This window comes from Cupressus sempervirens, chromosome 8 (genome assembly GCF_028749045.1).
Source record: "Cupressus sempervirens isolate cs-2001-9-10 chromosome 8, ASM2874904v1, whole genome shotgun sequence".
Classification (NCBI taxonomy): domain Eukaryota; kingdom Viridiplantae; phylum Streptophyta; class Pinopsida; order Cupressales; family Cupressaceae; genus Cupressus; species Cupressus sempervirens.
In genome coordinates this window covers 171,687,153-171,712,656 of record NC_143125.1, presented here as the reverse complement: position 1 = coordinate 171,712,656, position 25,504 = coordinate 171,687,153, and the positions used below count along the sequence as shown (strand labels likewise).

At 34.0% G+C, this 25,504-nt stretch overlaps 1 pseudogene; it reads right to left on the bottom strand.

The window, feature by feature from the left end:
- Positions 1-2,692: 2,692 nt before the first annotated feature.
- On the bottom strand, positions 2,693-4,550 carry LOC149542102 (peptidyl-prolyl cis-trans isomerase FKBP42-like; annotated as a pseudogene).
- Between the last annotated feature and the right edge of the window lie 20,954 nt (positions 4,551-25,504).

The window sequence follows — 25,504 nt, the reverse complement described above, 5'->3', positions numbered from 1 at the left end:
CACAAGTCTCAAATGTTAACCAGGCATTGTATGTTGTGAGAGTACTATTGGAAAAACACATTTGCAATCTCATCAAATGTTTTGATACCCATAGGCAGGCATGAAAACCACTCCATAGCCTAACCACCTAGACTTCTTGGAAATATGCACATGAGATATGTCTAATTATGCATAAATTCCATAGATAAGACACCAAATTCCCATAAATGATCTTGGGGATCCATAGTTCCAAAGTATTTATTGTACTTAGGGAACTCAACTCCTCTTGAAAAAGGAGGCATGTCTATACTCTTGTCAAAAGGAAATGGAGAAAGAGCATCTAGAGTGTATGTTTTGGTATGTTTATCTTTATCACACATCATTTGGGCTAGTTGGTCTTGCATGATCTTCAATTGTTTTTTCAATCTAGATGTTTTAGTTTCCTCTTCAAGTGTAATGATAGTTTCAATGTTAAAGTGATGAGGTAGCTTGGCTCCCTCTTAAGAAAGTTTGAGAAAGTATTTCTCTTTCTCTTTGTTAAGCAAGATCTCCATGACTTTATGGAAGTTTTTGTCTTTATGACATTTTTCGGTATGCTTCAGGAGTATTTCTACCTCTGCTTCATTCTCATCAGTAAAAGGTTCCCAAATTCTTTCAGTCCTATGTTGATCTTGTTCTCTACTATGTTCTCCATGTTCTAGTTCTGGTTTAGCCATTTTACACTAGTAAATTTGGACTCAATTTTTGATGAATTTTGGTCAAAATTTTGATGTAAGTTGGTCAAAATTTCAACCAAGTAGTTCATGGTAATTTTTCTTGTTGAAATTTCAACCAACCTGCACGATGGTCAAAATTTTGACCAATACATTCATCAAAATTTTTTAATTTTTGCTAGCTCTGATTTGTCATTGTTGGTTGAAATTTCCACCAATGTCTAGTCGAAATTTTCTTAGAATTGGTCAAAATTTTGACCAATTCTTGGTAGGAAACTATCAAGAATTGGTCAAAATTTCCACCCATGTTTGGTCAATTTTTTTATATAATTGGTGGAAATTTCGACCAAGTCTTGATAGAAAACTATCAAGAATTGGTCAAAATTTCCACCAATGTTTGGTTGAATTTTTTTTAATAATTGGTGGAAATTTCGACCAAGTCTTGGTAGAAAACTATCAAGAATTGGTCAAAATTTCCACCAATGTTTGGTCAATTTTTTTTAATAATTGGTGGAAATTTTGACCAATTCTTGGTACAAAACTATCAAGAATTGGTCAAAATTTCCACCAATGTTTGGTTGAATTTTTTAAAATGTTGTATCAAGTAATTGTTTCTTATCCAAGTCTTATCCAAGCCATTTAATTTGCAACCTTTTAAATCTCAGCAAAGATAAAGTTGGAGTAGGAGAATTTTTCTTCTCAAAGGTGTCCTCTAATTGTAAAGTGTCCATTCCATTATCTGTTGAACTAGATATTTCTTGTTTGTTGAACATATAATGGAATGGATGTTTTATAATCAGAGGACACCTTTGAGAAGAAAAATTCTCCCGTTCCAACTTTATCTTTGCAAAGATTTAAAAGGTTGTAAATTAAATGGCTTGGATAAGAAACAATTGCTTGATACAACATGGAACAAAGAAGAACATAAACATATAACATGGACATGTATTCTTTAAAATGAAAGCATCCAATAATGTAAGCAAAAGCAGAACTATTGAAATGTAACATGCCTCACTATGCACTCTTGATATTGCCAAAGTTGATAGAAATTTTTTTCAACTATGAATAATGATATATTATATAATCAAAGTAACAAAGGAATTTCATATTCATGACAACTGGTTTTCAAAGTACAGTATAGTACAATACACAAGTTGAAGAAGAAAATAATCCTAAACTGAACATCACTATATGAAAATTATGCAATTTATCCCACAATAACTTCAGCACTCAAACAACTACTTTTGATGTTTACTAAAAATGAACAGGGCATAAAATTTATATAGAAAATAGACAACAAAATTTCATTAAAATAGTTATAAGAAAGATCTCTTTTTCACTGTTTTATGAAATTTTGCATTCAATGGCACAAAGTTTAAGTGTACCAACATTAAGAAAATATAAATAAGTTCGTAATAAAAAGAAAAATGCTTACATTATGCTAAAATCACCAAGGTAATTACATATAATCAGCACCAGATGATAGAAATTGAGCAAGAACCTAATAATAATGATGCCATTCTTGTAGTAACAAAAGATATAAGCTCTAAAAACTCAACTAGTGGGTGCCGAGTTGTCTATTTTTTGTTCTTAGTGGGAGCCAACTTGCATATTTAATTTTGATCATGAATTTAATGATAGGATCTTTTGTCAGCCTTTCTTTTATGTAATGTTCTAGAATGATTTGTAAGCCATTTTGGCAAGTATAAATAGAGTGTTTAGGCTTAGATTTAAGTAATTTGGAGAGAAGATTTGAGGAGGAAGAAGATTTGAAGAGAAGAAGTTTGATCTTTGAATGTGAATGTGTTTGTAATTGGCCGTAACCCAGAAGGCCTTACAGCTGGGCATGTATGGTGAATATTTGATGAGTTAATAAAAGATATCTTGTTATTTCTCCTTGGTGCTATCTTTGTGTTGTGTTTTTTGTTGTGTTAACTCTTGCAGGGTGGTTTGGATAGCTGGGTGAGCCTTTGGCCCTAGTTATTCTATCCTTGCCTGTGTCAGAGATGTAACTCTCGTACCACTAACTTATCTTTAGGAGAAAGTTTCTTAACCTTTTGGAAATCCTCTCTTGCATCATCTATCTACCTAAGAGTATATTTTTCCTTCCCATGTCTGAATAAAGCCTTCACATTGTTCTCATCTTCAACTAACACCTACAGATAAGGAAATTGAACATTAGAGAGTTGAGACCCATTTCCTAATCTCTTCTACATATAGAGGTAAAAGGAGACCCACACTTGCAATTTATGGAATCCTTGGCCTCAAATTAGATTGGGTACAAAAGTATCACAAGTTTTATAATAACAAAATGACTCAATACACCATTGCACAATACATATGATGTTACACTAGCCAATGACATCTTCATAACAACTTAGTTTCAACAAACATGCAACCATGTTGAGATGACATGTATTCTTAATAGCATTTTCCATGTCCTTATATTTTCCAAATAACTGGAACATAAAATCATCTCCCATGTAAGCCAGGGCTTGCACAAAACCACATCTTGGAAAAGTCTACTAGGTAGGAAAACTACCTGAACCTAGGTAATTTGGAATATAGTAAATAGAAGAATCAACAAAGGAATAGATATGTCACCATTTCATATTGCTGCATTGCCTCTGCTAGTTTTCCCTCTTTAAAAAATGCATTACCCTTTGTTCGTCTCATATTAGCTACTTCAATCTATTCCTCTACTGTCATGTCACTCTGTGCCTTATCTTGACAAATTTATAATAAATGAAAATAAAATTATAATTTACGAATTGTAATGTAACTACATGACAAGACAATTGGTTCTACAACTGTAGGCTACCAAGATTGTTGGAATAAGTATCCAGTCTGATTTGTATTTGTTGAAGGGGAAGACTAGCAGGAATTCGACCTAGGTCTACATTGTAGCAAGCACTCAAAATTAACACTAGACAGAGTTTGCTTGTCATCTTTTCGAAAGACATTAAGGTTCAAGAATGATACAAAATAAAATTAGCATTGAAATATAACCTCATCCTTCACCCTTTTTGTCCCTAATACTAGCCATTCCAAAGGAAATTGGATCACACAATGTGTAGCATTTAATATTTGAGCCTTTGTTACTCTTACACATTTAGTGCCTACATATATACCTTGACCAATTAGTGTGAGAAGAGAAGAATTAGACTTATCTCCTGTGCTTCCTAAAAACCAATAAGCTCAACCTCATATATGAGATCAGCCTTAGGAGGAACATTTGGAAAAGAAAAGTTTCCTTCTTCCCCATATCCCAGTTGCCATCCCACATGAAGCAATGCATGTTCACTAGCTTGCATGCTTGCTACACCAATTGACAAGCCACTGAAGACTTTTTTCTCTATAGTAATACTAAAAGTTACGTCAAACTTAAACCATGTTCATATATAGATACATTATGAATAAGAAACTAATTACATTCTAGACCATATAAGAGTTCATTAATCTCATAATAGAATACATTTGTTTTAATATAACATATCAATAAGAACTACCCAAACAATGCCAACCATAATTTATAACAATAAATTATTCCTAGAGTTTTTTTTCATTTTAAAGAGCATAAGATTTCAACTAGAGATAGAATACACCATTCTTTTAAAAAAAATGTCACACTTGTAATTTTTATTGATAATTTGAGGATTATAATGGGGACCCAACCCATTAAAGCTATTAAAAAACTATATGAAATACAAGAGCCATATAAATTTGGACACTTGTAAACCTCTAATGAATAACTATAGACCAAATAAAAACTCATGTACCAAAATGAGCAAGGTAAAAACTGCCTAATAACTGACCCTGCAATTGGACAAAAAATGGCATTATACCAAAATCCACCATTCTCAAGCTAGCATGCAAACAAATGTTTTTATATTGTGGAAATAGGGACCTAGCCATATTTGCAATAAGCTGACAGCCCTAAGATTTTCCCAATGAACACATATTTCACATAGCACCCAATTTCCTCCCCTACTCCCTTACCATCAGAACCAGTAGCAACTTGAACACTAGGCTCTTTAAAAGAGTGTTTTTAAAGTGCAAATCAAACCATCTTTTGAAATAATAGGAAGAATTATCAAAATTGGAAATTTCCAACACTCATTACAGAGAATTACCAGCAGTCCATCTACATCCATTGCAAGATCTCAACCCAAAAATCTAGTTCTATTTCAGAATAACCCAGTTAAATCTGATTGCACAAGGTTATGAGTTTCCCCACCAAGCTTTTAGCTAGTTACTGTACCATGCCTGTACAATCTTCATTTAAACTATTAACTAAAATAATTTCTCTATTGTTCCCATACTACCTTCATTTGAACTATCATATAAAATAATATTTTCTATAGAAAGGAAAACTACTTTTAAGACCCACTTTTGATAGCTAGATGATGCATTTAAGCATTAAGTTTATCCTTGAAATTAACAAAAATGAAAGCATTAGTTCTAAGAATGTCCACACTCCCACTAACATCCTACCCTAGTATTACTATAAGCTTAATAATCTTTTAGGCATCAACATCAAGAATCACAATGGTATTTTGGAGCCTATCAATTTGAAACATCTCCACAAATGGGAGAATCCCAAAATGAAGAGCCATGTTCCATCATTTCTAAGAGAGCCAAAGCTTGAGAGCACACCAAAAATATCTCAATAAAACATATCCTAAAAAGTACAACACGATAGAGAAAAAATTTATCTTCCACCATAGATATCCCATCTACACATGCCAACTGGTAGGAGCACTTACCATGCACTACGATTGTTGGCACATCTTAAATAGAGCCACGTGGGACAAAGTCAACCTTACTAAATAATGATGATCCATCCATTTACATGATACACTCCTTGAGCTCAGGAAAAACACATTGGGAAAGGTAATGTGAATGAGAATAAAAAGAGAAAACAATAGGGCATTCAATATGTTGCTGGCCCCTACAAAAGTTTTAAAAACCACACCTCAGGAACAAGTTTATGTGCATACACAATTTAGTAATTTCAAAATTTATTATAGGTGGACATTATAACAAAGTTGAAACAGTAGTTAGATGAATGCCAAAGTGAATTAAAAATCAATGAGTAAGTTTGAAAGTGTAAGGAAATCAAGATACCATTTTGATTTATATTAGGATACAAGAATTAAATACAATTTTAATTTTTAATACAATTGCAAGGGGTACTAACAAGATCATTATACAGGGAAAAGATATAAATATATATTAGATGGTGTAAATACATAACAATAGTAAAATGAATGAATGGACTTGCCAAATCATCATCTTGTCTCTATAACCCACACAAAATGTCAGATATAAGTACCTCACTCTCAATGGTATCAAATTGTTTTCCTATGTTACAGATGCCAAGCATATAACCATGGAGAAAGCAAGAGATTGTATAATCCAAACTGAGCATGCATTCACAAGACTAGGAGTGGAGTTAAATAAAATGTATGAAGAAATAAGGAATAACCTGACAAGAGATCTCAATAGAAAACTACGAAAGGAGAATGTGGAGTATAAATTTATGGTGCTGCCAAAGAAAAATAGTAATCTCTTGCATGAGATCAATATATTAAACTCTTAAAATGCTTCCTTGTTCTCTCACGACTCTGATGCTAGGTACCCTGTCTAACCTATTACAAAAAAGCTAATTAACAGTTAAAGAATTCTCATAACACTGCTCATTCTTTCTAGTCATTGTGTTAATGGAGTGAATATAATTCTCATATCACTAGTGCCTTAACGTCAAGAATGGATGTTGTGAAAGTCTTGACTCCTTGGCTTTGGAAGGAATTGAAGAACAATGGTTTGAGAAGGATTAGAGAATTCCATCACTTTGCAGATATCTAAGAACACAATGTAGATTGAAAAGCTCATGGTATAGGTAGGGAAATTCATGTATATTCTAATCTATATTCTAATCTAGCGAAGGCTTCCAAAGATAAAATTAATGAAAAAGAGGGTCCTAGAAAAGAGGGTTTATCACAAATTTAAAAAATGAGGATAGAAAATACCTCCAATCACAGACATATCTGAAGAGAAATTATGATAAAGGTAGGCTAGATAAAAGAGCTTGATAAAATGTGACATAAATTCCTATAGTAGTAACCAACATGAAATACTAAAGAGCCCAACTTTCCTTAAAAATAGGCTATGGAAAAAGATGATACTACTCATAGTTAGATATTATCAATGCACCAGTAAAATCATAATCATAGTTTTTCTTAGTGGGCGAAGGCATTTTTAGTCAAACTGGAAGTGTGGGTCTTTCATTTTCTATTTATTGCAATGAAAAGCAATTGGTCAAGGACTTGAATGTCAAGTATTTATTTTCAACCATCTGACTTGTAGAGAAGGATTAGAAGGGAAAATCCCAAGGAACCTTCCCTAGACCCGTCACTATTGACATGACTATAATTAATGCAACAACAAATGAGGATGATACATATATTTGACAAAGCCATACAACTCAAGGGCCCAGTTGATATTCATGGGGCCATGTTGTTGTTATGGTGCAAGAGGGTAGCATAGGCATCCATGCCATGTCTAATGAACTGGTTGGGTGGCTATTGCCAAGATATGGCATCAATGAAGAGGTAAATAATCCAATACCATTCTACAATAATCTTGCTCCCAAAAGTTGTTAAGTGTTATCATTAATGTCAACATGTTGTGTGCATTAATGTAAACTTTGGTGTAGTGAGGCATGAGCAATCCATAAATACTAATTGGTAAAGCATGAAAAGTGTGGAGGTATGAAGAGCCTATGATATGGAGTGGAAAAGTATGATGAGTTTAATATATAAAAAGGAGTATCTAAAGTTTGATATGTGCAACAGAGTATCTAAAATTCAATATGCAGGAATTCAATAAAGCATGAGAAGTACTAAGAGATAAATATGCAAGAACCTTTGAATCTTGAAGTGAGAAAACGTATTTGAAGTTTGGCTTCACTTGGTTTTGAGAATACTATAATATTCTCTACTTAACAAGCCAACCATGTGAAGGTGGAAGCTCATTTGGCCTCACCCCCCTCCCCCCAACATCAATTTAAATTACCCATTATCATCTCATTACATACTTCATTCATTCATTCATCCATTTATGAACTATAACATTCAATCAAGATAGTCACAATGAGGATAGTCACATATTATCTTTTATTGTTGCTATCAAATGTAGTGGTTTTTTTGAAATTGCATCAATGGGAACATGCCTACCTAGGGATGATAGTGTCAGCAATGGAACCTTATTGTTAGCTTGGAAGGCTATGTGTTAGATCTACCAATCTACTCATTATGGAGATTTTTGCTATATTACCAATTACCTTCCAATGGAGATTAATTTTTGGACCTGAAGGTGTTCATCATGTTCTTGGACTTGCTGGAGCACAAATGCACATAATGACTATCCAAACTAGGTCACTTAATATCACTTATTTAAAAAGATTACTCATTTTCTGCAAGTAAATATATTTTTTTCTAATAGAATGTAAATAATTGGTATACCAAGAATATTCAAAAGGTAGAAGTGATTTGTTTTGTTCATCAAATTCATGATGACAAGCTTAAAAAGTTTGTTATTAGATGTCTTTCCAAATTTTCTTCTACTTATAAATTATTAAATTATTGTTATATTATAACTTAACCACTAGAAATGTTCCCAAAACCATAGGATATCAGGCTACACTAATATGTACTTTGTACTATCTAATTATGTATTTCATATCTTGACAGAATGGTTGTTATCCCACTTTATTTCACTATCTTAATTTTAGATTTGTCTTCATGAAGTAGATCATAATAGGGTATTTCCTTTGAAGTCTAAGGTTCAAAAATAGGTCTACATTAGGGGCTCCCGCTCCTTTCTCTGGATGCTAGATTTAGGGAGAATGGTGTCATAAGTAATATATCCATGAGCACTTGAAGGCACTCTTCTAGCATAACTTCTCTTATGGGTTTTTCTTTGAAAATTATTCAAGTTTTTCCTTCTATTGGCCTAACCATTGCACCTTGTTGAGGTGCAAATGTTAGTATAATATTTAATAATAATTTTTTACAATAGCTTTATCATTTATAAAAAAATACTTTGTTTAAAATGTGATTATTAAAGTGCTTTAACTACAAATTGGCAAAATAAACTTATAGATTTGTACATATGACATGTAGATAATTCATAATAATATTATAAAACACATTATAAGAATTTTGTTTAAAAAATTCAATTTTGTGAATTGTTAGGGTAAAAAATTTGTTTACCAATGCTTCCCATTAGTAGAAAATATTTGCCTATATAGGCAATTAAAAAAAGCATTGCTACCTCATCAAAGTACTTAATAGATATATTACTACTAAACAAAATGCTTGGATCTTATATTAAGGGGTGAATGATAGCTCTAAAAAAATGGAAGTCCTCATCAAACTAAAATGAGATTTTGAATAGTGATTTTGGTATGTGCCAACACATTCCCATTATAAATGACAAAGATAGATGCAATGCTACCTTTAAAAAAAAAATCAAATAACAATGATATTTCAAAATGACTAATTGGGCATTGGTTGTCCACCTAGTTCTATGAATAATTTATATGATCAGTGATTGCTAACATTCAACAACACACAAAAAATGCTCATCAAATGGCATTAAATTACAGCCCGAGGGCAGATGAAGTTCACAATTTGTAACAAATTATTACCATTCTACCTTGATAAAGTATTTTTCCTTTCATTTGGTAGGCATTTGCATTAACCATAGATGCCACAATTTCTTGAGATCATAGTCAAACTGCTTCTTGCCCTAGATCCTTTTATTACAAAAAGGAATTGAAATGCACAAACTGAAGCAACCAAAATTTAATTGATAAGAAGCAAAGCTATGTGCCAAAATAGAGAAACAATAGGAAAGATGAAGATTGTTTGCAATAACAAAAATTATTGCCTTAATTAACAATAATTATACCATGAATCAAAAGTCACAAGGTTCATTTCCATTTACACTATATAGGAACATGTAAAGATATTTGTTGACGAATTTGCACCATGGGTAAGACATCAATGTTCTGCAAGCTTCTATGTTATAGCCTTTGATGTAATCATGGATATAATAAGTATTTCAAGGCTATAGGGATCTTCTTAGGTGGAGTTCCTTAGCTACCTTGCCACAATAACCATAAGATAACAATGCTACACAAGTCATCTTTTCTATAGGTAAAGTACTTGAGAAACCTAATGCTAGAAGTCTTAATACTTAAGACCTTGTAAAACTCTTAAACTAAAGACATCTCTATGGTTAAAAATAGGAGCACAACCTATGGGTGTTGAAATTTGACCTCCCTATAATAATGTATCCAAACCTATCAATTCAAACAAGCACTACCATTTTTTGAGCATAAGTCTCTTTTCCATAAACCCCAACTTCATCACTCTATTAAACACCCATATATTAAGGTAATTTTTAGGTAGTAGCACACTCAATAGTCAACTAGAATATACTAGATTCCCATTGTAGGAAGACTATTTTCTTGCTAAACCATCTATACTTTTTGAATTTCTATCCACAAAATTTTGATCAAGCATGGGAAGTAACACACCCTTGCTAGTCCACTTAAGATTCAAAACCCCCAAGTATTTCTGGGTATGAAATAAATGGGTCTTTAGACTAATCATGTTTAACCAAAAATATTCATGAAATAGGAAAACTTATCAATTATAATTGTTATAAATAAATAGAAGAGTTTTCAAGAAATTCTATTCATGTTAATAAGAAAACTAAAGGCCTAACTTAAACTTCAATGGTTTTGAAAGGCTATAGAACAAATTTTCTTAAAAAATGCTACATAGCTTATGCAATAGTTATTGTGCTTGAGTTGTAGAAAAGTCAAAAGTGTGCTCTGTGGAATGCTAATTTGTTGCCAGAAAGCTATGGTGGCATACCATCTTAGATCCATTGATTTTTGGCTTCATTGAAATTGCATTTTAAAACACATGCAGTGGAGATTAATAATGAGTTTACTTTCACTGTATAACATTCTCACTGTGATTTTACATTGATTTTGATTAAGAAATGCTCCAACATATAAATTGAGATCGCATCTAGGTGATAACAAATGCAAAAATTACTTCTAAAAACATGTTACTTTGCTACTATCTATGCAAAAGATGAAAAGAACATTTTAAGGTAAAATTTGTGTTCTTGTAGGCTTTATCTAATTTGAAAGAAGAAAGATCAAGATAAGTGCACCTATGAGCTTCTTAATACCATAGTCAACTTTAAAGACAAAATTTTGTGTTCATTGAGGTTCGCCTTTGAGATTATTTGTTGGATATTAAGGGTGTCAAAGACTTGGGCTCAAGTTTAGGTAGGCTATCTATGCAATTTTGCCTCATAAGAAAAACTCATTGCTTCCACAATTCTATCAAAGATAAGTGCACCTAAAAGATTTTTATTACTATAGTCCACTTTAAAGAACAAATTTTATGTTCATAGTGGTTGGCGTTTGAGACAATCTCTTGGATACCAAGGGTGTCAAAGAGTTAGCCTCAAGTTTAGGTAGGCTATGTATGCAATTTTGTATCATAAGAAAATTTATTGCTTCCACAAGTCTATCAGAAGATAAGATCATTTACCATCAAAATCAGAGACCAAAAACTTTGTTTTAGATTCTTGTCAACTCTGTTGCCTTCATTCTTTGTGCTTTTACAATTTTACAAATACATATCTTTAGTTAATTTGAACAAGCCCTAAGGAAAGCTCTTGAAAGTTGAAACCATTAATGGCTAGAAGTAATTTTCTAATGAAATTTTATAGAGACATAATTTGGAACTACATTGAATTTGCACTAAATGGCATTTTCAAGAGAGGCAATAGTTGGTGAATGGAAAACAAGTCATTATTACTCACACCATAAAATGAAACATTTAGGCTTGTGGAATATATCTTACTTACATGTGCAATGATAAGGTGGCTTGAGAAAATGTCCTTGTCCCCTTGCCATTAATTTATCCTACAACATCACATTAGTCCGTTCCTTCAACTTTTTTGATGATATGGAAGCCTGGAGGAAAATGTTTCTTCAAAAGGGGGTTGTAATTTGGAAAATTAAATATGAAAAATACTATTCAATGGCACTTTCTATTAATTATGTCAGTTTTTTGCAGTGCCATATGGGATTTATGCTTGACTTTTCAAAGAGATTAGTTATCCTACCAGAGTTGGGGTGATGAGTATAGTAGCATTTTGACTTTAATAGCATTTTTCTATTCAGGGAATGGAGTCAAATTTTAACTGTTGTGGAATTTGAGAGATGTTTAGCTGTCAAAAGGGTCTCCCTTTTTGTTGTTGGTTTTTTGCACTAGTGTTTTGTAGCTGATTTGAGAAAAAAATCCCTTGAATTTGAAACCAGAGGATGAAACCCTTTTGGCTCCCTTTGGCAGTCTCATTAAGAGCTGCAGTTGTGCTTAAGCTATTATCTTTCTTGATTCTTGGTGGACTGCCACAGATGTATATAGGATACAATTGTTGGGAATATTAGAGAATTCCCATCTCTTTAGGTATGTAATAGTTGTTTTTTAGTTTGTTTTAAAGTTTGTTAGGACCTGTGAACATTTATTATGATTTGTTAGGAATCATTTTTAGACTAGAATGGGAGAAGCTATTGGAACTCTTCTATAACTAGGAGATGAATTTACCATGAAAAGGTAATGAATATGATTGAATAATGTAAAGAAAAGAAGCCTCTTATTCTACATGAAAAATATTCTTGCTTCTATATGCTCTTCCCAAATTCTTAAATTAATTACATGGTATCAAAGTGGATAAGGGGACAATTTTTTTTTCGTGCACTAGGATCAGGAAAAGTTTGATCTGCCAACCACATCACAACTATTGGACAAAGAATTTCCAAATGATGAAGGATTCAAAGTCACCTTTATGATTGGTTAAAATCAAAATGTTGGTGGCTTGAACATGAGATTTTTTGGTCCAGTAATCTATCCTTGGTAGTGTCCTAAAATCCATCTTCACTAGGCTCTATCAGTGGTTTTGGAACACAACTGAGTATTGGTGATATGGTGCAACTATTTTCAAAGGGCTAAGTACTTGTTGAATAGGAAGTTCAAGTTGGAAGCATCGATTGCATTTGAAGACATTGGAGAATGTGACACTGGTGAAGGTGGTGATGATGTTGAATGTATTGATCAATGGCTATGCCTTAGCATAAAATATCCTTGTTGTCGTCTCTTTTTTTTTCCCAACCTGGACCTTAAGGCCTTGGAAAATGCCCAATGTTCTCAAACTAGAGACTCAAGTAGATCTTTTGAGGCATATGCAAATGCCCAATCTTCTCAAATTGGAGACTCTAGTAGATCCCCCTTTCTTTGCAAATGTGGTAATGTTTAGGTGACAATGATTCTTGGAAGGAAAATATGTCATTATTGTATTGATGAAAATATTTGGATGGTTTAATTGTCAAGTATAATACTATAAAGTTAAGAGAAAACATTCTTATCAAACTAAACATGGTATAGGTTTTAAAGTCACAAATCATGGAATGAGTGTCTAAAAGACATTAATGCATAGTGAGTAGAAATAGATCTTGAAGACCTTAGAATGTAAAATATAAAAGAATAATAGGCTGCGAGACTGTCAAAATGAGGATAGTCATATATTATCTTTTATTGTTGCCATCAAATATAGTGCTTTAAAATGATGGAACATTAATCAATAATCCTAAAAGAAAGACATTGTTATTGAAATTAAGAGCAGCAGACTGGGATATGCAAGACAAAGTAGAGGTATCCATCAAAGTAGTCATAGAGGACACCATTATGAGGACATGAAAAAATAGAGAGGTCTATTATGTAATAGAAAAAGATGCACTAAGAAGATTGAGGTCTCAAATCTTTCCATGAGCTCAAAGGGAATTGTCATGATGTGACAGACCTATGAGGTCCTTCTAATAGTATTGAAGACTAGTATTGTGAACATGCAAAGGTTGTAAAAGGGATGTGTAAATAAAAATGATGAAAAAATGATAACTACACTATTATGATAGTGTTGAAGGTATGTTAACAGTATGAATTAACTTTAATCCAAATCAACGATGTAGTAGCATGTAAAGGACAATGGTCAGTGAACAATGGTTTCCTGATATATATCTATATCAATTTATTTTGTTGTGTCAATTATGTCTACTACAACAAATGATCTGAGACGTCTGGACTTGAAACCCTCTCTCATGAAGGCAAGCTGAATGTGGTTTATGTAACATCTATTCCACTAGGATACGATAAGCAATAGTCATTAATCTTATGATCTCAACAAGATTTTAATTGCTACATCATATTTTTTTTTATGTTTTAGATTTTTGTGATTGTTGGTTACCTTCAATCATTTTGTTTGTATTTATGTTCTTCTATGGCTTATTGTGCAGGACAAATCATGACTGTGGGACTGTACTTTAAGAGTTTGTGTCATAGAAATAAAATTGGACAATATTTTTGTTGTCTGTTAATTATTATAAATTTTAGAGTACTTATAAGTCCTATATTTTATGACACAGGACTTGAGAGGACTTGTGTTCTTGAATAAGATCACAATTTCAAATCTCATTAAGTGACTTTCCTAATACAAACTATCTGTAGATCCAAATTTACATCTCTTTACTAACCTAATAAGGGTGACAGTCGTGGTCTTATATCTTTGTTTGGCCTTTTCCAAAGATTAATGACACTACAAAGAATATACTAAACCCAATAAACACTACAAACCAACTACAAGCTATGAGCTATGAGCTAATCAGATTACAAGGACCAAGATAAATTTTTATGTGATATGCAGTGCTCTTGATGTAAAATATAAAAGTAGGTTACTTTAGACATGGGTATTGCTGTTACTATAGACTACGATGAAAGTGTATTATGTAGAATGAAAAACTTGTCTTATTCCTTGTAATGGAAGTGTTCTAAACAAAAATGTGCATAATTTTCTATCAATATGAATGTTGGCTGAAGAGTTGGGAAGGAGATAAGTGTATATTTGCAACTAAGACACCAATTTTGAAGGATCTACTAGACTTATTGAAAGAGTGTGCATTTTCCAAAAAAATTTAGGTGCACATATGTTAAATTCATATTGGAAAGGTTAGGATTTTATTTGTGATCCTGATAGCAGTTTAAACAATGGAGTTCAAGAGATTGGACTACTCATCTCTAAGTAGTATGCACTAAGGCACCAATTGTGAAGGGGTCTATTGGATTTATTGGAAAAGTGTGCATTTACAAGAATAATGTAGGTGCACATATGTTAAATTCACATTGGAATGGTTAGGATTTTATTTGTGCTCGTGATACTATTTTTTAACAATGGAGTTCAAGAGATTGGACTACTCATTCTCTATTTAGTATGCACTATTCTCAAGAACTGGTCAAGTTATTTATCAAGGAAGCTTATGAAATGTCCATTTCTTTTTCAATGTTCAGAGAATGACTATTAAGTGACCTTAATGGTTAATTTCTTTCATGTTTGCTAACTATAGAAAGGGTGATTATCAATAGCAGAACATGTTATCAAAGGGTCCAAAAGAACAATATGATAAGAATATGCTTGAAATGAGCTAGATATGTATTTGAAACATTGATAAAAGTAGTTGACAACTGTTTGGTATTATGCTAGTGTTTAGGAAATGTATAAAAAATTATATTTACAAACTATGTTGTAGGATGTTCACTTGATTATGCAATTGTAATTAATATGGATGACTGAAGGAAATCATAAATCATAAAGTATAAACAGAGCTCCTTGTCTTCCAACCATGCATAACTTATCCAACAAGCCCATGTCAAAGCCTCACTTGCTTTATGTTGAATGATGATCTTTGATGGCTCATGAATGCTTAATTAGGTTAGTAAGAGTCATGTGCCCTGAAAACACAAAATTTCTCCTTTAAGACAAAGAGCCCACTTTTCAATTTTGCCTAGTAAACCCTGTAATAATCAATTTACAAACACCCAAATCTTGAAATCAACTATGAACCAATCCTTCTCATTAAGTTATGCTCTATTCAACACTTGAATATCCCTCTAACATAGGCTATGGTCAACCACTCGAATGCTATTCACTCTCACTAGTCAGTTGTAGCTGGTATTGAAAGAATGGTTCCACACTAGACCAAGTCGACATAGGGCACCTGCAAGAAAACTTGTTCATAGGCAAACCCCATGTGAAATGCCAATCTAATATGTGCACTCACCAAAGTTTAGAAAATCTAGGCAAACCCTATGTTAAATACCAATCCGATATTTGCACTCACCAAAGTTCAGAGAACATTAGCAAACATATTTAGCATGCACTCACCAAAGTTCAAAAAATGCAAGCAAACATATTTGGCATTTCTAGTCTTTGCATTGACTTTATCCAAATTTGGTTAGTCAAAGATTTGTTATGATCCACTTTGGGTAATTTGATGTTGGTCAAAATTTTGACCAAAGGAGGAATTTTTATTTTTGTGACTAACGTGGGAATGAAAAGAAAAAATAAGGAGGATTCATAGCGTTGGTCAAAAAATTTGGTAGAAAAATGGATGCAAATGTACTAGTGTTAGTGATGTGATAAGTTCTAGTATATGTTGGTTGAAAAAGTTTTCTGAATAAGAATTTAGTTGTGTTGTTTGGAGATATATGAACTTTTCTAGCTAGAGGATCCTCTTGATACAAGGGGTTCTTGGTTTGTTGTAAGTTTATAGAAAATGTTCTCTAAACACAAGGAGATCTAATAGGTGAAGGAGATCGTGAAAACTCCTCACTAGATGAATTGGACAAAAATAGTGTATAAACTAAAGAGTGACTTCTACCATGATTATGACCTCTAGCTCTACCTCATCTAAATCTAGAAGGATAAAACATATTTTTGCTTCTTGTTGCCACAGTCATAGACAAGGAAAAAAAGTGAAAGCCTAGACAAGGACCACACTAGAACATAGTCTCAAAAATCAAGATAAGAGTGTTGTATACTGGGGTATGAGTTGTCTAAGTAACGGTTAGAACAACCAAAGATTATGACTATCATGACACCAAGTACGACAAGCACAGGGGAACAAAGACAAGTTAACTAAGAGATGAGACTAGTTTACGTGTAGGTCACAAGTGTTTATCTAAGTGAGATGCCATTATTTGAAACTATTTGTAGACGAAAAAGAGGTGAACTATTGTAGGTAACAGACCAAAATTAGAGTGCAGATAGCTTTGACAGAGCAGTTTGATAGTTTTAATGCAAGATCCTACACGAAGATTCTCAGGGAACCACATGAAAAGACACAAAGAACCAAGTGAAGATTCAAAATAGTAGATTTTGACCAGGTTTTTCATGCACGAACTTGTACAGAGCCATGTGAGGATGTTCTAGATTGAAAAGAAAATAAGGTTTTGACACAGCAGGACAGATTGCAAGATCTCATGCAGAGATTTGCATAGGACCACATGAGGACTTGGATAGGGCCATGTGAAGAAGTGCAAGCTCAACATGTTTTTACATGAAATTTCATAAAACTGTGTGCAAAAATAGGGACCAGACTGAAAACTAAGACAAATTTTGGAAGATATTTTATATATTTTTGATAGTTTTGGATAGATTGTTGGTTGTTTAATAGATTTTAGGTAGATAGCAAGATGGTTTTCAAAATTTTGAACAAAATTTTGGTTTCAAAAAGAAAGTTTGTTTTCAGATAGCACAAGAAGCAAGCAGTAGTCACAAGCAATCCAACCAAGGGAAAAACAACTTGGAGGGATGGGGAAGTCTTGACCTTTTTATTTTTTGGATAGGTTTGGACAAATTTAATACTTAATAATAAACACTCTTTTATCCCTATAACCAAAAATGGTAGAGCAAGAAAAATCTTTGTCCCATAACTTATGTGCATGTGTTCACCTTACACAGCCATGTCACCCCACTAGAGGGAACCCATGTTTTTGATGTATTCCAAGGGCTCAATAACATATACACTAAATGAACACCCTTATGGTAGGGGTCAAGCATGTATACCACCTTCCAATGCTTGGGTACATGCCTATGGTGAGTTCTACATGAGAGATTCTTCCCCCTCCTTGCACAAAAATTATGCCTCCTTTTGGAGGTGAACTGGGTAGCAACTATCTAAGAGGTTTTTACTTGGCTTCTGTTAATATTAACCCTTGGTGGCTTCACAAGGAAAGTTGAGGCTCGCAACCCACACCATCATTTGTAAGTGCACACACTTGACTAGCAAGACTGGGGTAGACACCAACTAGTGCAGTTTACAAAGCCTCTTTTTGATACGTGATATCATAATGAAGAAAAAGAAATTAATATGGCTTTGGAGTCTTTTTCTTTACAAAGCTTCTTTATAATAGTGAGGTGGAATCTTTGGTGAAAGGAGTGTGCTCACTTGGGTCATTCTCGAAGGTTGGATCACTTCAGGAGGCTCTCTAAAGGTTGACTCAGACTGGTGATTTGGATCTAAGGGTCCAAGTTTCTAATTTCCCTCAAGAGAAAGAGTATACTCCTCTACCTTGTCACCTTATCCAAACACACAAGACATGTTAATCACCGAGTTAGCTTATCGATCCCACCTTGTCCTATTTCAGGACTCTGATTCCCTTAAAGTAAGTCATCATCTCTTCATTAAAGGCTTCATTTGGGAGAGCCATTAACTTGCTTGCCTCCCTCAGGTATTGTCTTTTAGAGGCTTCTAGGTTTTTGATCTACCCTTCGGCATCACTTCCAAGTGGTAAAGAGCATACTCCCCTATTCCCCTGTCTTGCACCCTATGAAGTTCATAAGCCCTATTTATACTATGTGTGGAAAACAATAAAGAAAACATAATGTTTTAAGTGGGTTTTAAATAATTATTTGACATATGTATCTTTGACAAAGCGTCCTACAATCACACAATTAGTACTTGTTTCAAGTGATAAGGTGTCTTCAACATGCATCCTACAAACCATTATCAAGCTGTTTGAAAACCATAAATCAGAAATAAAATGCTTTAAAAAACACCATTAGTCTAACAAAAGCTTAACTATGGGAAAATAAAATTTAATTTTTTTTGTTCTTTTTTATATCCATAAAATAGCTTAGAAAATGTCAAAACCTATGAAAACATCAAAAGTCAAAATTCATTTTATACTCTTTCCTTTTTATAAAAAAACAAATGTCCTGCAAACCATTGTTAAGCTACAAAAAAATAGAAATCCAAAAGAAAATGCTTCAAAGAAAACTATTAGTCAAGCATCATGATAAATGAGAATATGAAAAATTGTATTTTGCATTCCTGTTGCAAAATTCCATGCAAAATCATGTATAGACCCACATGAAAAAATGATGTTCACTACATGAGAATTTGTGCAATTATGTACTTTTTTGCATGAGGAAGTGTAGAGGAAAATGCAAAATCCTTAGTTCTTCACACAAAATGAGATTTCTTGTGTGAAAATTTGGAAAAATGTACGGACAAACATGACAGAATCATAAAAAAATGTAGAAAACAGAGAAATTGAGGCCAGAAAAATTAATTTCTTGTCCCCAAGGTAGGCACTAGAAATGTATATGTGAAATGTGAGCCTCAGATCCTCACACACACTTCAACATAGTCATTATCTGAAAGATCATCCTAGAATGAATATGAGATTATTCATTCGAGTAATTTAATAGTTTGACCTATTGCCTTCTAACTAGAAATATTTTGCCTTTGTTCTCAGTTGAAGAAGTAGGCAACCAGACCTCTAGAACAAATGATTTTAAGCTATATGAGATATGTAAGATTAATCTAAATGTATGCAAGATTATTCTAAGAATAAGAAAGAAAAATTAATCTAAATGGATGCATTATTAAACTATAGGAGATTGATATGCAAGGATATTCAGCTAAGAATGCAAGAGCAAATGAGCACATATTCTAGCATAAGTTCAATGCAAATTTAAATCAACCTCTCTAATGAGGAATCAATGGCTTCTTAAATAGAACCCTAGAATCGACCGACGGTTGAGATTAATCGGAATGGACAATCCAGATTTAAGGTTAGACTTAGTCATAATGGAAAATTCTTTACGAAAATGAAGGTAATTGGTTTCTATTGAGTGGGAAAAGGAGTTAACTGATTTGATTTGGAGTGGAATAAGGAGTTAACTGATTTAATCCCTTTTCTGATTTTAGTTCACCCAGAGTTTCCATTTCTGAATTGAAGAGAAGATTTGGAAAGAATATCTAATTTAATAAAATATAATATGACCTCATAAATGGATAAAATTTAATTAATCAAATAATTAAATTCATTAATTAAAAAGAGGAGATATCTTATTAAATCAAATATTTTTAATTCCTTTGTACATTAGCTATAGGGGTAATTTTAATTTATTAAAGTATGAACACTTATAACTAAATTAAATCAAATCAATAGGTTTATTATAGCTAATTTGAGTCAATATTTAGGAATTAAATAAATAATTTGATTAATGCATATTAGGGTTTTATGCATTTGACACTTAGGTCAAGTAGCGATTATTAGAATTAGAATTGCCTAGTAAAATAGGACTTAGGAATAATTGAATAGACCAGAATTGGTTGATATGGCAATGTGCCAATTTTGGGGTATTACATTTTGTCCCTCTTTGAATGAATGTGTGAGCAACATGTTCAATTCAAAAAAATCAAAAGTATGAAGCATAGATCAAGAAATGAGATTTGTTTTGAAATTGATAAAGGAGAGACAAGTAGTGATGAAATGGAAGAATTTGCTAAAAATTTGAAAAACATTCATGAGGAGGTGAGGAAGCACATTATAAAGATGAATACATAGAACAAGGGTAAGAAAAATATAAAAAGGAGGTATGAGGAATTTTGTATTAGAGATGAAGTCATGGTTTACTTATGAAAGGAGCATTCTCCAGTGGGTACATATAATAAGTTGAAAATGAAGAAGTTCAGACCGTGCAAGATAGTAAAAAGACATGATTCTAGAAATGCCTATGAAGTGGATTGTTTTGCTGAATTGAATATTTCACTAGTATTTAACATTTTAGATTCGATAGAGTATTATGAAGGAGGTTATGGAGATGAAGTTGGAGAAGCGCAATGGAGTATTCCAACAACTAGTTCAACAACAAAGGAGATTAAGAAGATACTGGATAGTCATGTTGGCAAAGTACAAGAAACCAAACTTATGAAGAATACCTAGTCAAATGGAAAGGGAAGCTAGTAGAAGATTCATCATGGCTAGCAAAGGAGGAGGTTAACCATCTTGGTTTTCCTCTTAATACTTGAAACATGACAAAGACACTTCTGAAATTACCTTGGGCATCTGATGCAGGAGCATATAGGGTGTAAGAGAAATCTTGAATTAACCAAAAATATCTCATTTCAATTGTTTCAATAAATTTTGGCATGCTTGGTGGGACCCACGTCTTTATTCCACCATCAAATTTCATTAAAAAACTATAGCTTGTTGTTAAAAATTACACATTGTCATCTCCACTATGACACAATATCATCTGCGTAGATCAACGTCTCCACTTGTGCATTTAAAAAAAAAAAACTTGTTAATTCTGCAATCTAACACATTCTGTCATCATTGATACATTTTCACATCTCTAAAGCTTACTTTGTCATCTTTGAATTTTACCATCCTATCATTTGTGTAGCAGGCGATCGAAAAACTAGTTATTTTATTAAACTGTCATCTGTGGTAATTTGCTAGTACTGTTGTCTTTGCTCAGTCCTTTGTTATCTATGCCAGTCAATATTTTGTGCATTCTATCATTTAAGAATTTTGGTGCCTTCTATGTTGTTCTATTGTCTGCAACTGTAAAGTTTTAGTGAAAAATAAATCATACTTCTCTATGTTCTCTCATCTACGAGTTTTGTTGTCTACACCTGGTTTTTGTCGTCTTTGATTTTTGATAGACTAACTTATATTTTTTAATGCCTAACTCATTGTTCGATTGATATATGATGCAAGAGCATCCAGAGGTATAAGGGCAATCCTGTGTCACCCAAAAAAATGTGCTTAGACTTAGTTTCTGTTTCATGCCTTTACATTTTTGGATACCCATTTGGCTCAAATAAAGGTTCCAACTCTCATAGTTCAACTATCAGTGCATTTGAAAATCCCAAAAAAATAGGAGCATGTATTTGGGCCATCATTTCAATAAACTAGAAGGTGTGAATTGGCCAGATGAATGTAATCATGATTTAGAGCATTCTAGAAAAAGAATCAGGTCAATAGGCCCCATGGTTTGAAAGTTATTGCAGTTTTTTGGGTTTTGGAGACCTCCTAAAAATGCTTCAAAGTCAGGTTTAGGGAATTAAATGAACTTGAAAAGAGTCAAAAAATGGGGGACGAGCAAAGCTTGTCCATAGGGCTATAGAGAGCTTTGAGAGCTTTTCGAAAATGTAAACGGTTCATCAATCGGAGCTACGGTTCAAAAGTTATGCCTCCCGGAAGTTCGGCTACCGTTTCTGGATTCTTCTAGATTTGCACCGACTTCTAATGCAGATTCTGGAACCTTCTATTTTTTCGGTGGATGCCTACTAGCACTTTCTAGAATGTACTCCTAGTCCTTAACTCTTTGGGGTCTATTTAAGGAGATTTCTAGCATTGTAAAAGGTAGTTCGAATTGGAGCTTGAGAGGAGGTGCTAAAAGGAGAAATATTCTCTAGATTTATGCTATTGTAAGCCCGTAGGGCATGTTTTGAAGTTTATTTTCGCTGCACTATTTGTACTAGCTTATTTTCTCAGTTAATATAATTTCCCTTTTCTATTGTGTCCATTCTGTTCTTGGGTTGTGTCCCCATCAAGTGGTATCAGAGAGGGTTTTCCTGAGTGTGTAGATAGAGAGCCAACTGTGAGGTAGTTTGCACCAGGACTGTGTGGTTGTGGGTTCAAGTTAGAAGATGCCTCCGCGAAGAGAGTGTGGCAGAAGGGCCAGAGCTATTGATCCTGAGGAGGTTAGAGCCCTCCAGAGGCAGGTACAAGCATTGCAAGAGGAGCTTCGTAGAGGAGCAAATGTTGCCGCAGGTGACAATAGTGAGGATGACAATGAAGAGGAAGTAATAGGACCAGAAGAGGAAGTTGATGGGGAAGTTCTAAATCCTGTAGAGGAAAGGCTTTGTAGGACCATTACTAAGTTTGGTAAAAGACCTACAATTGAAGTGGGTATATTTTTAGGAAATCTAAAACCAGATGAGTTGATCGATTGGATCAATGAACTAGAAGAATACTTTGAGTATGAGGATATAAGGGACCGAGATAGGGTTAAGTTTGCAAAGGCCAAATTGAAAGGCCATGCCAAAATCTGGTGGCAAGAGGTTCAACTAGAAAGACTTAGAAGAGGAAAGGAGAAGATCACAAGGTGGGATCGCATGGTGGAAAAATTGAAGAAGCAGTTCATTCCTGTGGACGACGAGCTTGATCTATTTAAGAAGATGCATGGGTTAAAGCAAGCAGGAAGATCAGTCCAAGAATATACAGAGGAGTTTTACCAACTCTTGATTAGAGCGGGGCATGCAGAAGAAAATAAGGAGAAGGTTGCTCGTTATATCAGTGGATTACGACCTAGCATCCAGGAGGAATTAAGTCTGGTAAGAATGACCAATGTTGAAGAGGCATACCAGTTTGCCCTACGAGTTGAAGAGAAGCTGAATAAAAGGTTTGAAGGAAGACAAAGAGGGTACGGTCAAGGAGGAAGGGGAAGCGGTAGATCATCTGGAGGCCACAATGAAACCCAAAAGAAAAATGAAGATGTGGGTACTAGCAGAAACCAGAGGAATGAGGGTTTCAACTGCTCCCATGATCAAGACTTTGGAAATCAAAGAGGAAGAGGTAGAGGACATGGACAAGGAAGAGGAGGCTTCCATGGAACCTGTTTCCATTGCAATGAAGAAGGTCATCGTGCCTTTGAATGCCCTCAATGACAAGGAAGGACATATAGGAGAGCTGAGGGCCAAGCTAGGGTTTCTCATGTGGATGAAGATGCACAATCATCACATTTAGAGGATGCAGAAAGAGGAGAGACCTTGGTAAATGAAAGAGCCCTACTAAGTGGTGAGAATGAACCAGGACAACGAAGGAGTTTGTTTCGTACTAGATGCAAGTGTGAGGATAAATTTTGTGATGTGATCATTGATGGTGGTAGCACTAATAACCTGGTATCAGAAGAGATGGTCTCTAAGCTGAAGCTCAAGAGGGAGAAACATCCCCAGCCCTATCGAATTTCTTGGGTAAAAGATGATCATAAGGTCCTGGTGAGTGAACAATGTTTAGTAAAATTCAAAATTGGGAGTTACCATGATGAAGTTCTCTATGATGTTATTTCGATGGATGTTTGCCATCTATTTTTGGGTAGACCATGGCAGTTTGATAGACATGCAATACATGATGGACATGCAAACACATACTCTCTGATAAAGGATGGAGTTCGCCACAAATTGAAGCCCATGAAAAAGGAAGGTGAAAAGGTATGTAGCAGTGCTAGGATTTGTCTTGTTGATGGAAGGAAGTTTTTAGATGGCATGAAACATCAACGTATATGCTATGCTTTGATTCCTAGGAAAGATAAAGAAGGTAGGAGTGAAATACCATTTGAAGTTTCAGATTTACTAGGGGAATTTGGAGATATTATCTCTGATAATGTTCCAGATGGATTACCACCAGTAAGGCAAATCAGTCATCAGATAGATCTGATTCCAAGAGCTAGTTTTCCTAACAAGGCTGCTCACAGAATGACTCCTACTGAAACAGAGGAGCTAAATAGACAGGTTCAGAAGCTGTTGAGGAAGGGCTTGATTCGAGAGAGCCTGAGTCCATGTGCAGTACTTGCAGTACTTGCACCAAAGAAGGATGGAGAGTGGAGGATGTGTACAGATTCTCGAGCTATAAATAGGATAACCATCAAGTACCGGTTTCCTTTACCAAGGATGGATGATCTTATGGACTGCTTGAGTGGAGCTCAGTACTTCACAAAGATATATTTGAAGAGTGGCTTTCATCAGATATGGATTCGAGAAGGAGATGAGTGGAAAATAGCCTTCAAGACCAAGGAGGGTCTTTATGAGTGGTTAGTCATGCCCTTTGGATTGACAAACGCCCCAAGCACCTTCATGCGGCTCATGAATGAGGTACTTAAGAAGTTCTTGGGAAAATTTTTTATTGTTTATTTGGATGATATTTTAATTTTCAGAAAGACTTTGGAAGAACATTTACTACATATTTGTAGTGTCCTTGAAAGGCTAAGGGAAGAGAAACTGTTAATTAATCTAAAGAAGTGTGTCTTTGCAAAAAGGGAGTTAGTCTATTTGGGGTTTGTTATATCACCTAAAGGTCTCAAAATGGATCCAGAGAAGGTAAAAGCCATCTTGGAATGGCCTACTCCAAGGTCTGCTACTGAGGTAAGATCATTTCATGGTCTGGTTAGTTTTTACAGGAAGTTTATTAAGAATTTCAGTCGCATATGTGCACCCCTAACTGATACAATAAGAGGGGATATAAAAGAGTTCAAATGGACTGCAATAGCTGCGAGAAGTTTTGAATTGCTGAAGAAGAAGGTGACTGAATAGCCTGTGTTGGCACTTCTAGATTTTAGAAAAGTATTCCAGGTGGATTGTGATGCTAGTGGTAGTGCTATTGGGGCTGTATTAAGCCAAGAAGGTAAGCCTATTGCATATTTTAGTGAAAAATTGAATGATGCAAAGAAGAAGTATTCTGTTTATGATCAAGAGTTCTATGCAATAGTTCAGGCCTTAAAGAAATGGAGGCATTATTTATTGCCAA